The following is a 13,439-nucleotide window of genomic DNA, read 5'->3' as shown; positions in this document are numbered from 1 at the left end:
AGCAGGACCATACATGTAGGCCTACACACACACACACACACACATCAGCGTGTATGTAGGCCCTATGCGCTAACTGCCAACCTGTCTACATGTGGTTCGATTGGCTCATTGCAGTGAGAAATGGACCAAACTATGGCCACCCCAGCCCCAAGCAAAAACAGCTGATGCATTGTGGGCTTAAAAACATTGATGTTCAACTCAGTCTTACGATGGATTGGACATGGCGCAGAACAATCCTCGCACCTATTTGGAAAAAATCGCACGCATAATAAGAATTGGGTCGCGATCCGCATTGCGATCCGATTCTCGATTTTTCATCCTGCCAGGCGTTCACACGACAAATTAGTGAGACTTGGATCATGACCCAAAGATTGATGTTTGGATTGGCGATCCAAACCTCACTCCTAAACTGCCATGTGAACCCCCCTTCTTTCTCTCACCTCCTTCTTTCACTCCAGTCTATACAGGACATGGAATGCCCTCACACTCATTCCCAGGTGTTTGTTAGTGTTTACCTCTACCTGTGTACTGAGGGTTGTAGGCTTGCTCTTCAGACTTTATTATGTACATACTTGGTCTCCTTCTCCCTGATCCAGATGCATTTAAAGTGAATACATTGACACTGAATATCCACAGTGGGTTGCAAATGCTAATCTGTTCAAGTGTGTTTTATGTTAGTGCTTTTAAGAATAGATCCTTGAAAACTGTTATGCTCAGTTCTATTTCACACTTTCTTTATCAAAGGTCAGTCACTACAACTCTAAATTGAGGACTGTGAGAAGCAACTGCTATATACATGCAAAACATAATAAAAATACAGAGAGACAAATGAAAAGATTAATTCAATTAAAGGCATAATCTATCATTTGCAGATGAAACAAAAACCCAGCATTAGTGCTTTAGTATAGTTCTAAAATGTGAGTTAGGGATAGAAACAACCACTGTAAAAATTTGAATCTGTATAATCGACGTCAAGTATTGTTAAATACACAAAATGTGAACAAAAGTTATAATAAAAATGTTTCCAGACTAAACTGCCTACAGTTATGGTTTATTGATAAAAATACTGATATCTCCTTATACTTCAAGCTTTACTGCGAAAATTTTATATGGTAGAATGTTTTGTGATACAGCAGACCTACACATATGCATCAAATGTGATATCTTGAAAATTTTTTAAATCACTGCTCCAAAAGGTAAGGGGAAATCCAGTCCAAATATAAGTTAGTCTGATTAAAAAAATATATAAAATCTTACAAATTCAATGGAAAAATTTGACTGAAATCGGATGAAAAATAAGGAAGTTATGAAATTTTGAAGTTTTGCTTATTTCTGGAAAAGAGTTCTTGTACAGTGGATATGAATATGCAAATGAGTGAGCTGACCATGTCATACCCTCACAAATTTCCATTCATCGTGTACAAAAAAACAATAATGAAAATTCAATGTTTCTGTCATTGAAGTCTAAAACATGATTTTATTCCTGGTTGAATAACTTACGAATGTTTATCAGTTAGATATATCAGGATTTGAGCCTCAGGCATAATTGCATTTGAATGAAAAACTGGAAATTTCAAAATTTTATGTACAAACTATATGGCAAGTTGTGAGGGTATGACATGCTCACTTTGCCATTTGCATATTCATATTGGCCGTTCAAGAACTGTTTCCTGAAAAATTAGCGAAACTTCAAAATGTTATAACTTCCTTATTTTTCACCCGATTTCGATCAAAATTTTACAGTTAAACTTGTAATATTTTACTCTTTCTTATCAATATCAGACTAAGTTATATTTGGACTGGATTTCCCCTTTAACTGAGACATCTAGGTGTGAAATATCTACAGGTAATATTTGATGAGTTATCAGCTGTGTACAGTCAAACAGCAACAGGTCTGCAATTGCACAAGGTTCCCCATAGAACATATGTGGGAGACAATTACTGACAGTTACGCTACAGGTAAAGTTTTTGTCACGGAATGAAACTACTTTAATACATATCTGTCTCACTGTAAAGTGAACAATTAGCCTACTTGCTACATATGATTTAAGGGACAGAAACTTGAGGAAAATCATACTGAAATTAACTTCTGTGCTAATTATGCAAGTGAGGGGGCAGATATATGACAAGATATATGTGTACTGTTACTAATCTGTCATTTTATCGCAGAAAATAAACCAAAAAAATGAGCGCTGCCTGACACAAAAAATGTAAGTTTGGTTATTATTCCATCATACTGCATAGCTTGTTACGCCAGCTTGTTATGATAATAATTCTATAGTGCAATCTTATACTAGAATATCATAGGAAACTGTTGAATGATTTTAGTGGTCCTCACAGTCAGTTACAAGGTAGAAAAATATGGAACACAGACACACACTTTCATCAAATTAATTCGGTATTAATGTTATAATTCTGGTAAATTCTTTATCTTTTCTTTTGAGGATACTTCACACTTTGATAGCAGAAGTTTCAGAAGTTGCTCCATTTCAAATGACAACGTTTTGTTACAACACTTATACATGACTGTAGTTCGAATGTGAGTAGGAACTATAGAAATTGTAGCAATATGAAGTGCATGTAAATGAGAGCAGTCTGATATTCCCGAATTGTCAATTAAGCAATATTCAATTTTTCATATATCCTGAATTATGCAGAGGAGCAATAACTAAAAATTGTACCTAAATCAACGACACACATGTCATATATTTGAGACATTGCATAATAACATTATGATATTACATTAATTTTGTTAGTATTATTAAATCAAAATGCAGGGCAAAATCTGTTATTACTGCCGGGGACCTCATATGCTATGCTAAGGGCATCTTCAGATCATGAACCCGAATGGTTTTAAAGTGATTCTATACTGATTTATGATGAATGTCGTCTTCTCAAGCCATTTTTGTGCTTACTTCAGGAGCTTAAAAACATGAGCCTTGTGACAATGCATATCTTAAATAGATCATGAGTACTGTGCCATTTTCATCAGTCATAGCAACGACAAAACTTACATTGGCGGGGTCCCCAAACAGTCTTCTCCAGAGGTATCCGGGACAAAGAGAAGACCAATCAGATGCAATCAGAATCATCGGAAGAGGTGACGAAGTGCAACATGAGAAGTCAATGACCTTTTATGACTCCAGCTTACTGAGAGGAAAGAGTAAACAGAACAACAAGAAGCACATAGGCTGCATGAAGACTCTCTGATATCAGCTGGTTGTGATTTTTACATACCTCACTCCGGAGCGTCTCCTTTGTTCGATTTCTATTGTGAGTCAAATCTCCTGTCATATAGGTATAAACACGCACAAAATAAAAAACTTCTTTGGCTCGCCTTGATGGAAATCGTCTGACCTGGACGATGAGGATGAAGGATACGGCAGGATGTATTCAGGGGTCTTTGAGGGCAAGACTAGACTCCGACCAGAGAGCTCTGAGCTGGATGCTATCGAGCCAGCCAGAATCTTTCCCCAGCCTCTCTTTTTGATCTCTCCCTCCCCTGCACTCTTTCTCTTTTCGTACCCAGCAAACAGAAAAAAAAAAAAGGAGAAGAAAAAATTAAATGCTGAATCAATTCGTGGCAGGACGTGAAAACCAAATGCAATTTGCTCTCTCTCTCTTCAGGCAGCTGTAAGGCATGTGGGCGCCAGAGTAGTCTGCCAATACAGACAACAAGGCTGCAGAGATCCCTACTCGTGACTGTCTGAGACCATCGCCAAAGAGTGTTTGAGTCTGAGATGCGAAGACCAGCAATGGAAAATGGTCTCACACCGCTGCTTTAGAAAATTCTCCTCAGACTCTGCCCTATGCCACTGTCACACTCTCAGCGGTTTCTACACGTCTCTAATTTGTCACAAATTGCTGGCACTGCTAGTGGAGCATGTGTATATCCAGACTAGCTATTACACCCGAGACTAGAAAATGACAAAACACATGCATGTTATGAGGAGAGAGAGAGAGAAAGAGAGGAAGACAGACGTACAGACAGACAGAGAAAAAGACAGAGAGAGAGATATATATAAAGTGAGAGAGAAAGAAACAGGCAGTCAGAGAGATGAGATGGAGGGAGAGAAGGCTCACAGAATGGTTGAGCTGCAGAATAATCTGACCAAAGACACTCTCAGCTTTATGAGAAATTCAAAACCGTGACAATTTCTGATGATTTGTGTCCCTAAACTGACTGGTAATATGTGATTATCACATTGTAGTTAGTGCGATGTCAACAGATCCATGTGAACAGCCTCTTATCTTTCCCTTCCTTTGCACCTATCTGTCCTCATAAATTCTGACTTTTACCGCTCCTCTTGGAAGAAATATAAATCTATTCTAAATCACCACACTTTTCCACTTTGTCACTCATTAATTCCTTTTTAAAACCAGGTACAGTGTGGGCAACATGGGAAAATCAAGGCACAACTTACCCTGGTACTTTATTTTTATTATGTTCATCTGAAATGTGACTAATCATCCTAAGCTTCACAACAATAGCAGGTAAATGTGACCTGTCGCACAATCAGTTTAAAAAAACATCGAAGATTAAAGCCAGGAGCAGTTCAGCCTTCTTACGATCATTTTCCACGTCCTAAAACAACTCAAGGACCCTGTGCTCTCACCAACTTCATTTCAAACTAACAGCACTCAGCACATGAACCATTAGGCATGTGTGTCAGATGCCGTCACGTAGCAGAATCATAAAGGTGAAGAGAGGTAGACAGACTGACAGAGGAGGGAAGGAAATAGAAAGACAAAGGACAAGGCAAATGCAGAGTGCATAGAGATAGACACATAAATAACTAGACAGGCATGTGGACAGATCATAGACTGACAATTCTGGGGTTCACTGACAGATATTGACAAACTTGTAGATTGACAGACTAACTGGCAGACTCTTCACAGCAACACCAGTAAGATAAAGGCATAAACACTTCCAGATTGATAAATGTAGAGAGGAATCCAGTCTATATAAATGTCTCACCTCCCTGGTTCGTCTGTACGACGTGTGTGTGTGTCTGCACGTAAGTGTGCGATAATGAGAGAACAACATCTTCAATTTGTGAAGAGGGCATTGTGAGGCCTGTGACAGATGAGGTATCAGATTGCTAGCGGTGTTTTTTTTTTCTTTTCTTGGAGGTGACAGAAATCAAAGGCAAGTGACAAGTTGCTGATGGATGGATGGATGGATGGATGGATGAGAAGGGGAGGGGCAAGGAGGGGTATAAAGAGGGGTGTGAAGAGGGGGGATGGATACAGGCAGGCACACAAGGGGCAGGAGGAGGAGGAGTAGGGGGCTGGTGTGGAACCAAAAATTGGATTGGAGGCAAAAGAAAAGGGAAGTGCTGGAGTCAGGGAGAGGAAATGTGAGAGGAGTTAGTGGATGAGAATAGTCGTAGAGAGATGGGGAAGGGAGGAGGGGAGGGGGTGATCAAGAGAGAGAGAGATCAAGAGGTCGGGAATCCATGGTGGAAGACCATGGTAATGAGGAGGAAGAGGAGGAGAACCAAACTCTGGAGACTTTCTTGAAACTGACTAGGAGTAAAAAGAGAGAGAAAGTCACATAGGGAACAAAATAGAAAAGCATGTGAACATTAGTGGACACATGCAGGGTGAGGAGATTTAGGGATGGGGGAGGTGGGCAAAGATAAGTAGGTAGGCAGGTAGATGGAGGTGGGGGGGGGGGGGGGGGGAAATAAGGATGTCTGGTCTGCCTTCCAGACTCCAAATTCTTTTCCAGGAACCTGTCTGCCACAGACTTCATGGCTCAAGAGACTTTGCTCACAATTAACCCACAACACCCCAGGTTCATGTCACTGGAGTGCCACATTCATGTTTTCATGCAATTACTACACAGTCACTGACTTTGCCCATTCACTTTGGCAGCTTGTATGCATTGCAAGCATGATTGATGCTGTTGCTCAGGCAATCACTGGAGGCCCTGTTGTATTCCCCTAGCCTTTTTCTCAGTGAAGTCAACCACTGTTTTTTTATCATACTGGAAGTTGAACCTGTTGACAATGACTACAAACCAAGCAGGCACATTAGTGTTTCATCCTACATAGTTATAGCTGCTTTAATGTTCTATGTTCATAATCATGTGTGGGGCTAGTGGAGGTCTCTCTGCCCAATTCATAAATTAATTAACTTGTACTTGAAACATATAATATGTATCAGTACACATACACATACAAATACACATACACACTAAAAGATATTCAACCCATGAAACTTGTGTGAAATTTACTGCTTTCTTCAGCTTGTAGACATTGACATAGTGAGAAACTAAAATGTTAGAGATGTCAGCAATGTCAGAGATGCTTGCACAAGCAATAACACTCCTGCAAACATTATATCTGGTGGATGTAACAGACTTGCTCTGTAGACAAGTTGATATCTCTTTATGCAATACATATCAAAATAATTCATGTTTTTTTTTAAGATTTAAAAATTGCTGTCCTTCATCTCTCAATCTCACATTCTCCCCCCTCCACCCCCTCCTCCCTCTTCTAAATCAGTGTGTTACGCTCTGTTAGTTGTTTTCTTGCTTTTCACTCCTTACCAGCCTCTTGCAACGATCTTTCTTTCTTCCATGCAAAGGCAGAAGCTGCGGTGTCTTAATTCCCATGTTTTAATCATGACGGTTGTATCCCGCTTTCGCCCATCCTTGTGTAGTTGTTTTTTCCTCTCTTTTTTTTTTGTATTTCTTTCCTCGTCTTTCTGGGAATCACAAGTGTCAAAGCACTTCCATTTCGCTCAAGACAAAAATTGACTATGCTATGATATGCATTCTCCCGACTGCCAAGTAAAGTGCTCTTCCGGTTAATGCCCGGAAAGATATGATTTTGTTCTCTTTGCTAGATCATGAATACAAAATGAGAGATTTGCTGAAGATTCCGGTAGTAATTCAGCCGCATTTTCTTGAAAACAACTTCAAACGTGGGGTGGATTTTCTCTGTCAACAGACACAGACTGCATAATTCTCCAACAGATGCAGGCTGTCGCCTTCAGATATATCGGTTCTTCAACCATCTCCCTGCGATCGACTTCCATGTGTAGTGTCTCAATGCTGATTAGCTATCAGGGTAGGCTCTCAATTATGTGACCTCAAGTTCACCTCTTCTCTGGAAAGGCCCCGCTGAGCACACTGAAACAGGCGGGATCACATTCGTGCCCTCATAGCCCGTAAATAAAAATTGTCTGGCCCAGATAGCAGGGGCGAATGATCTCCCCGGCAGTGCCTAAAGGGGAACAAACTGAAAGCAGACTCACACAAAATTCACCGTGCATGAACCATGTTCATAACAACAACAGAGACAGGGGTATTTGTGTGCAAACAATACCACTTGCTTCCTTTTCAAAAACATGTTAAATACTTTGAATATCTGGAACCTTATTTCTGAGGCAAAATTTCTCATTACCCTTTGGTACTACTGTAACCCTGGGCAGGAAACAATAATGGGCATGGATCATTACTGCATTTTGCTTTAATTGGGTGGGGACAGGAAATTAAAAGAAATAATGATACATCAGACAGAGAGGAAATAATATGGGTCACTATTATTTTTTTTTTTCTTGAAATGTCTTGCCTTTAGCCTCTATTATGTGCATTTTTTTAAACTACACATTTCCTCCACAAATTGAATACTTTATACTGTAAGACCAGAAATTCTGTCGTGCATTTTAATTTTACAAATTTTGCGAGAGCCAAGATATCTTAAATTAAAATGATTGTCAAAGTTCTTGTATAGATTAAATGTATTGAATGCCAGTGACAATTCACAAAAATTTCATGCCGCAAAAAAAGGCTGCCGGCTCCAATTCACAAAAATTTCTTGCTTTGCAGTAGATGTATTTTATTGGTTCCTGTTTTAAAAGAATAAAGAGATAGATAAAAAATATATATACAAAATATGATATCACAATTTTGTCATATTGTACTGTGACACTACAGGTTTGATCTACAATTTACATACAACACAAGCAAACCTAAACACAGAAAAAAGGGGCTGCAGCTGAGGCATGCTTGTAATTGCATCAGCTCTCAGTACTTTAGCTTGCACTGAAATATTCCCCATTTTCTTCTACATCATGTCCTGTATCATTAATGCCCACAAATTATGTACAACCGGCTGATCTAAGAAGGAAATTGAATGCTCAAGAGATATGGGAGAGCCATCGCATGTTTCCTAGCGATGCTAAAATGCCATCTTTGCATGAGGAACCAAGACAGCTTGAAACCTGATGAGGAGAAGCTGCAATCTTTGAGGATGTGTTGCTTGGGGCAGCACCACTACATGGCATATCCAGGGGATAAAGGGTAAAGGGGGGGGGGGGAAGAAGGAAGCATTACTATACCCCTTTTACACTCAGCAAAGTTAATCCGGCTGTGTCCAGGTGAACCAGAAATATCATGTAGCAGGGGGTGGATCCAGGAATTCTGTAAAAGGGGGGGGGGTGCCTTCACAAAATTAAAGGGGGTGCACATGCCCCCTTCATTTTTTTCTCTTTATTTATGTTGTTTTAACAAAAAATAAAGGGGAGGCATGCGCCCGGTGGTGCCCCACCTGGATCTGCCACTGTGTAGTATGAAAGGTCTTGCGGATGAAATCCTGGATAAAATGCCACGTGACTTGTCTGAAATGTACCCTCTAATCATCCCAGGGAAACTTCTGCATGTCCTGGGTGATGCTGCAGTGTGAAAGGCATCGCGAATGAACTCGCAGAGGAAAAGCGAAGGTCAGCACACAAGCAATGTATTGCCAGCCGTTTCACGCATGTGTTGTAATATTTACTTCCACTGCAGATCGAAGAGAGGATGATAGAAATTCAACTGGGAGCTCATCCACTAGTTTGAAAAGAAAAAAAATCAGCGGGGGTTCCATGTTTAATTCCCCATTGAATCTCCCCTGGTGATCCCCCCAGTGACTAGGGTGAAAGAGGTATAAGGGTGGGGGGCTGGGAGAAGAACTTTCTCTCTATTCTTGTCACGTTGTCACCGGAGACAGCCTTTGAGCAATCAAACACTTCACCCTCCCGCAACAAATGCTCTTGACTCTTGTTGGTCGCTGCATCCAGGATGCTTGCCTCTGAACACCAAGAGAAGGAATGGGCCTGTTCACACATACCTGAAAATTACAGTTTTTAGAAATTGACTTTTGTCAATGCGATGCCAAGATCGATAATTCTTGTGTGCAGACAAAAAGAAAAAAAAAAGTGTCACAACTATTGCAATGAGAAAATCAGTCTGTGCGTGCCTTGTATGCAGTGTATGTGAATGGAATGCAAAAACAAAATATACATTTCTTTTATTTACCCAATGGTTAAACTCCCCTCACTGAGCCAGGGTGAGAATAGCTCTTTGCCAAAGCCCTCTCGCTGTATGGTGGTGAGCGAAAGGGGGCGAATGAAATGAACCCAGCCAGGCACGACAGTGCAAGGGCTTTTTTTCATGAGATCTGATGATCTGTTATTAGATATTCTTTACAAAATGATGAGTCATACAAAACTTTTAGACTTGCATGTGGAATACACTTCAGACGACAACACAGACCAATGATTTAGTGATATAAACTTCAAAATTCAAGAAAACAAAAGTGTCAGAATGTGCATGATTACTAAAAAGAAAACCATCCAAAAGGAAACCACACACAGAGAAGATACTTCGTATTGTTGGATGGATAGCAGAACTTTGAATAGACATAAATGTGAGCAAACATACATCGATGGGACAAAGACAGACAGAGACAGTGATGGATGGACTATGTACACGCCTCACAGAGAATCCCTCAAACCAGGGAGGATAGGGTGTTTATCGAGATTTTTATCGGCGGGACAATTTTGTTTGAATTTCATCCTCTCTCCTCTCATCACCTCCTGGCAAGCTTTGAACAGCTGGATCCCTACCCCTCCCCTCCCCCACCTTTCCCTCCCCTTCCCTCCCACCACCCCCCCCCCCCCCAAAGTTCAACAGCATCTTTCAACAATGGCTGAAGCCAGTCAAAGCTCCCATTAGCTGACAAATGAGAATCAGCAAAGAGATCCTTTGTCAACCAGAATTATGGGTTGTTGCTTTTTTTCCCCCCTCTCCTGTCTCTCACCGGAGCAAAATATTCATCCAAAAGACTCCACACAAGCTTTCTGTATCAAAGTACGATCGGGATGATGTGGACAACCACCGCCTACAAATTGACTTCTAATTAAGTGATACCAAGTAGAGAGAAAAGTGTGTAAAGTACAAATGTATGTCCTCTCCACTCCTTGCCTCAGACTCACAAAAGAATATAAAGAGATCAATCTGTTACTCTCTCTCTCTCTCTCTCTCATCTCTCTTTTACAACTTTTTCTCTTTCCCTTTTCCCCTTTTCATTCCACCTAAAACCTCTCTACATCTTTCTCTCTCATCTTTTCTTGCCTACTCCCTTTCGTCCCAATCTTTTTGTTCATATTCATTTCTATTTTCTTGCATTTGACAAACTTTGACCAGGGTTTAACTGATCCGATATCATTACTAACTTAAAACAGGCGAAAGGGAAAAACCCCAAGATACACAAACTCATACTTGCTATGAAAATATTGATAATTGGAAATGACAGAGTCTTTTGCTTTATCTACCTGTTAAAACCTGTACAATGTATGGTTGATTTCAGATTATTCAAGGGAACCTTCTATATCATTTGCATAGATAAAAATATGTCCACAGTTGTTAAATGCAAGATGAAGTGGAGTCTTTTCATGGTGTTTTCCTACTACAGTATATGCCGAATATTTTTGCGAGGTTCTTATTTTTGCGAATTTTGCGAGTTGGGTGCTATTTGTGAATTTAAAAAACACACGTGCATGCATACATATCTCTCTTCAGTCTGTTCAGACCTTGTAGTCTATGATCGCAAATTCAACCAGTCCCAAAACTGTATGGAAGTCCCGATTCGCTAAATACTGTAAGAGTGGACATTTTCGCGGTGTTGAAATTTTCGTGCATTTCGCGCTACCAGAAGCTAGCGCGAAAATAAAAACACACGAATATTTTTGCGTGCCATATGTTCCAGTAGCTGATGTCTTGATTCCGCGGAATTAAAATCACGCGAAACTCTTCTTACCTGGCCAAGCGCGAAAAATTAGTCTCGCGAAAATATCCACTTTTACAGTATATAGCACATACAATAATTTGGGAATGAATTGCATGATAACTCTCTCAGATTTCTTCACAATGACCACTCAGATAATTTATATATAATGAAGGCATAATCAGAAAATGCTACAAGTTTCACATACAGCTACATCTATATGGCCCATTTATTTTGTTTTGTGTGATTCATATACCAGTATTGCACGACTGAATGAATATTTGTACTTTTTCGGGATTACAAACATGACCATAACAATTAAAATGATAATAAGGAGTTCTTCCAAATGCATAATACCACAAGATGCTATGTGTGTACATATGGAAACAAAAATCATTTACAACATTTCCCTACTCATAAATTACCTAACCAAAACAAAGAGGTCCTAATAAAAGGTGGCTCCCAAACTTTATTAGGACATCTTTTATTTTTGGATATGTTTTGGATATCTCATCCATTTCAAAACCAATTTTCATCATATAAACTTTGAATTCCTCTTAGAATTGTATGAACTTTCATATTTTATCGACGGTTTCTCATTATCTTGCAAAAAAAAAAAGGTTGGAAACTTGAAGTCCTATCTTAACCAAGACTGTACCATCCCTTTAAGGACTGAAAATATGAATAGAGCATGACCTGGATACCATATACTGTTCTATCAGAAATGTAATTTGCCAATATTCAGTTCAGCAGGTGCATTCCTGCTTATGTGTATGGTAACCACAAAGAGCCTTCACACATCAAAAAGAAGTCTTGTCCTAATCGTAAATCAAAAGAGAAATCTTCAATTCTTGTTATTTTGAATTCTTAGCATCCAGATCGATTTTCTGTACCCCCTCACTTTTTCTTTTCTGAAGTCAGATCAAATTATATCACACATAGACAAAAAACAACAATCTTTATGGCACTGTCCACGGCACTCACTATTTTCACTTTCTCTTCACTGTGGGGGCTGGAAGATCGATGGGAAAGGAACTCAAGCAAAAGAACCACTAGAGTGAGAATAATTGCATAAAAGAGTGAACACTAACATTCACGATAATAAAATCATCCCAGTTTCCTTGTTGAATGTGGTGAGCGAAATAAAATCATGATTTTTTTTTTTTCTGTATTCATTGCTGGTATTTCTCTTTCCCACATATTCAAGTGATTAGGTACGATCATATGAAGGGGTCTGAGGGATACTGTTTCCTAATCTTGGAAACAAATGAAAAGGTCGCAAATACAATGTCTATAAGTCTATGAGCTTTGAGAGACATGTTATTGGTAAAAAGATAAGAAAAACCACTGCAAAAAAAAAGAGCAGAACTGATAATGAAACTCTTTTTCATATAAGGCATTGGCCACTTATTAGCCAAGATTCACTGTTTAAGCTCTGAAATTATACAGATATTACTATGTTGTTAGATGTGTCTCCATTAGAGTGGAATATTATTAAGAATATATTATTGAAATGAAGTCATTTATGATTTTACTTTCTTAATTAGGCATGCAAGAAAACAGATTACTTGAAAGTGTGGCTGAACTACAATTTACAATAACATAACAAAAATCATACTTGATAGATATAGTTATTCAGAACAACAGTAGCCAACAAACAGGAGTGAAAGAAAACCTGCATGTTACATTTCTGGTTCCCTGGCAGTATATCTTCCATGACAGATGGTATGTATGACCTGATGTGCACAGGCTTATCGAAGGCATTTATCAAACGATACTAAGTGATAAACAATATGATGTACCACTTTATTTTATCAGCCTGATTTTGTTTCAACTGAGATGGGTTTTTTTTTCCCCATAGGATAATCAAATGTTAAATGTTAGTATAAAGCATCCATTATAGCATGATGCACAATCTTTTCACTGGACCCCTATCATACATACTATGTACATACATACATAATACACATACATGCATACATACAAACATACATACATATGTACATACATACATACATACATACAAGGTATACACATATATCACTAACATTCATATATCTACAAATTTGCATACATTACTCATATACAGTATACATTTACATCGCTCTTTCTGCAACCAATTTTCATCTGCCAGAAACCAATTTTATGAACATGATATGAGCTTGTCATTGCTCCTCTAGAGGCAAATTAAAGCCGAGATGGTGATTATGTAGATAAGAGTTCCACCTTCCCAGTCCAAAACTGATGCACGCATAAAAGTCATGACTGATTTCATCACATTTGACTAATGGCATCCCACAACCCATCATTCCACGTGTAATGAAATACTCCTCTCTCTCTCTTGCCTACAGGCACCTATCGCTTCTTTGCGCTATGTCT

Source organism: Diadema antillarum, unplaced genomic scaffold, assembly GCF_040938485.1.
Source record: "Diadema antillarum isolate AM-2024a unplaced genomic scaffold, OU_Dant_1.0 seq00000854_RagTag, whole genome shotgun sequence".
Classification (NCBI taxonomy): domain Eukaryota; kingdom Metazoa; phylum Echinodermata; class Echinoidea; order Diadematoida; family Diadematidae; genus Diadema; species Diadema antillarum.
Note: the sequence above shows the minus strand (reverse complement) of the source record.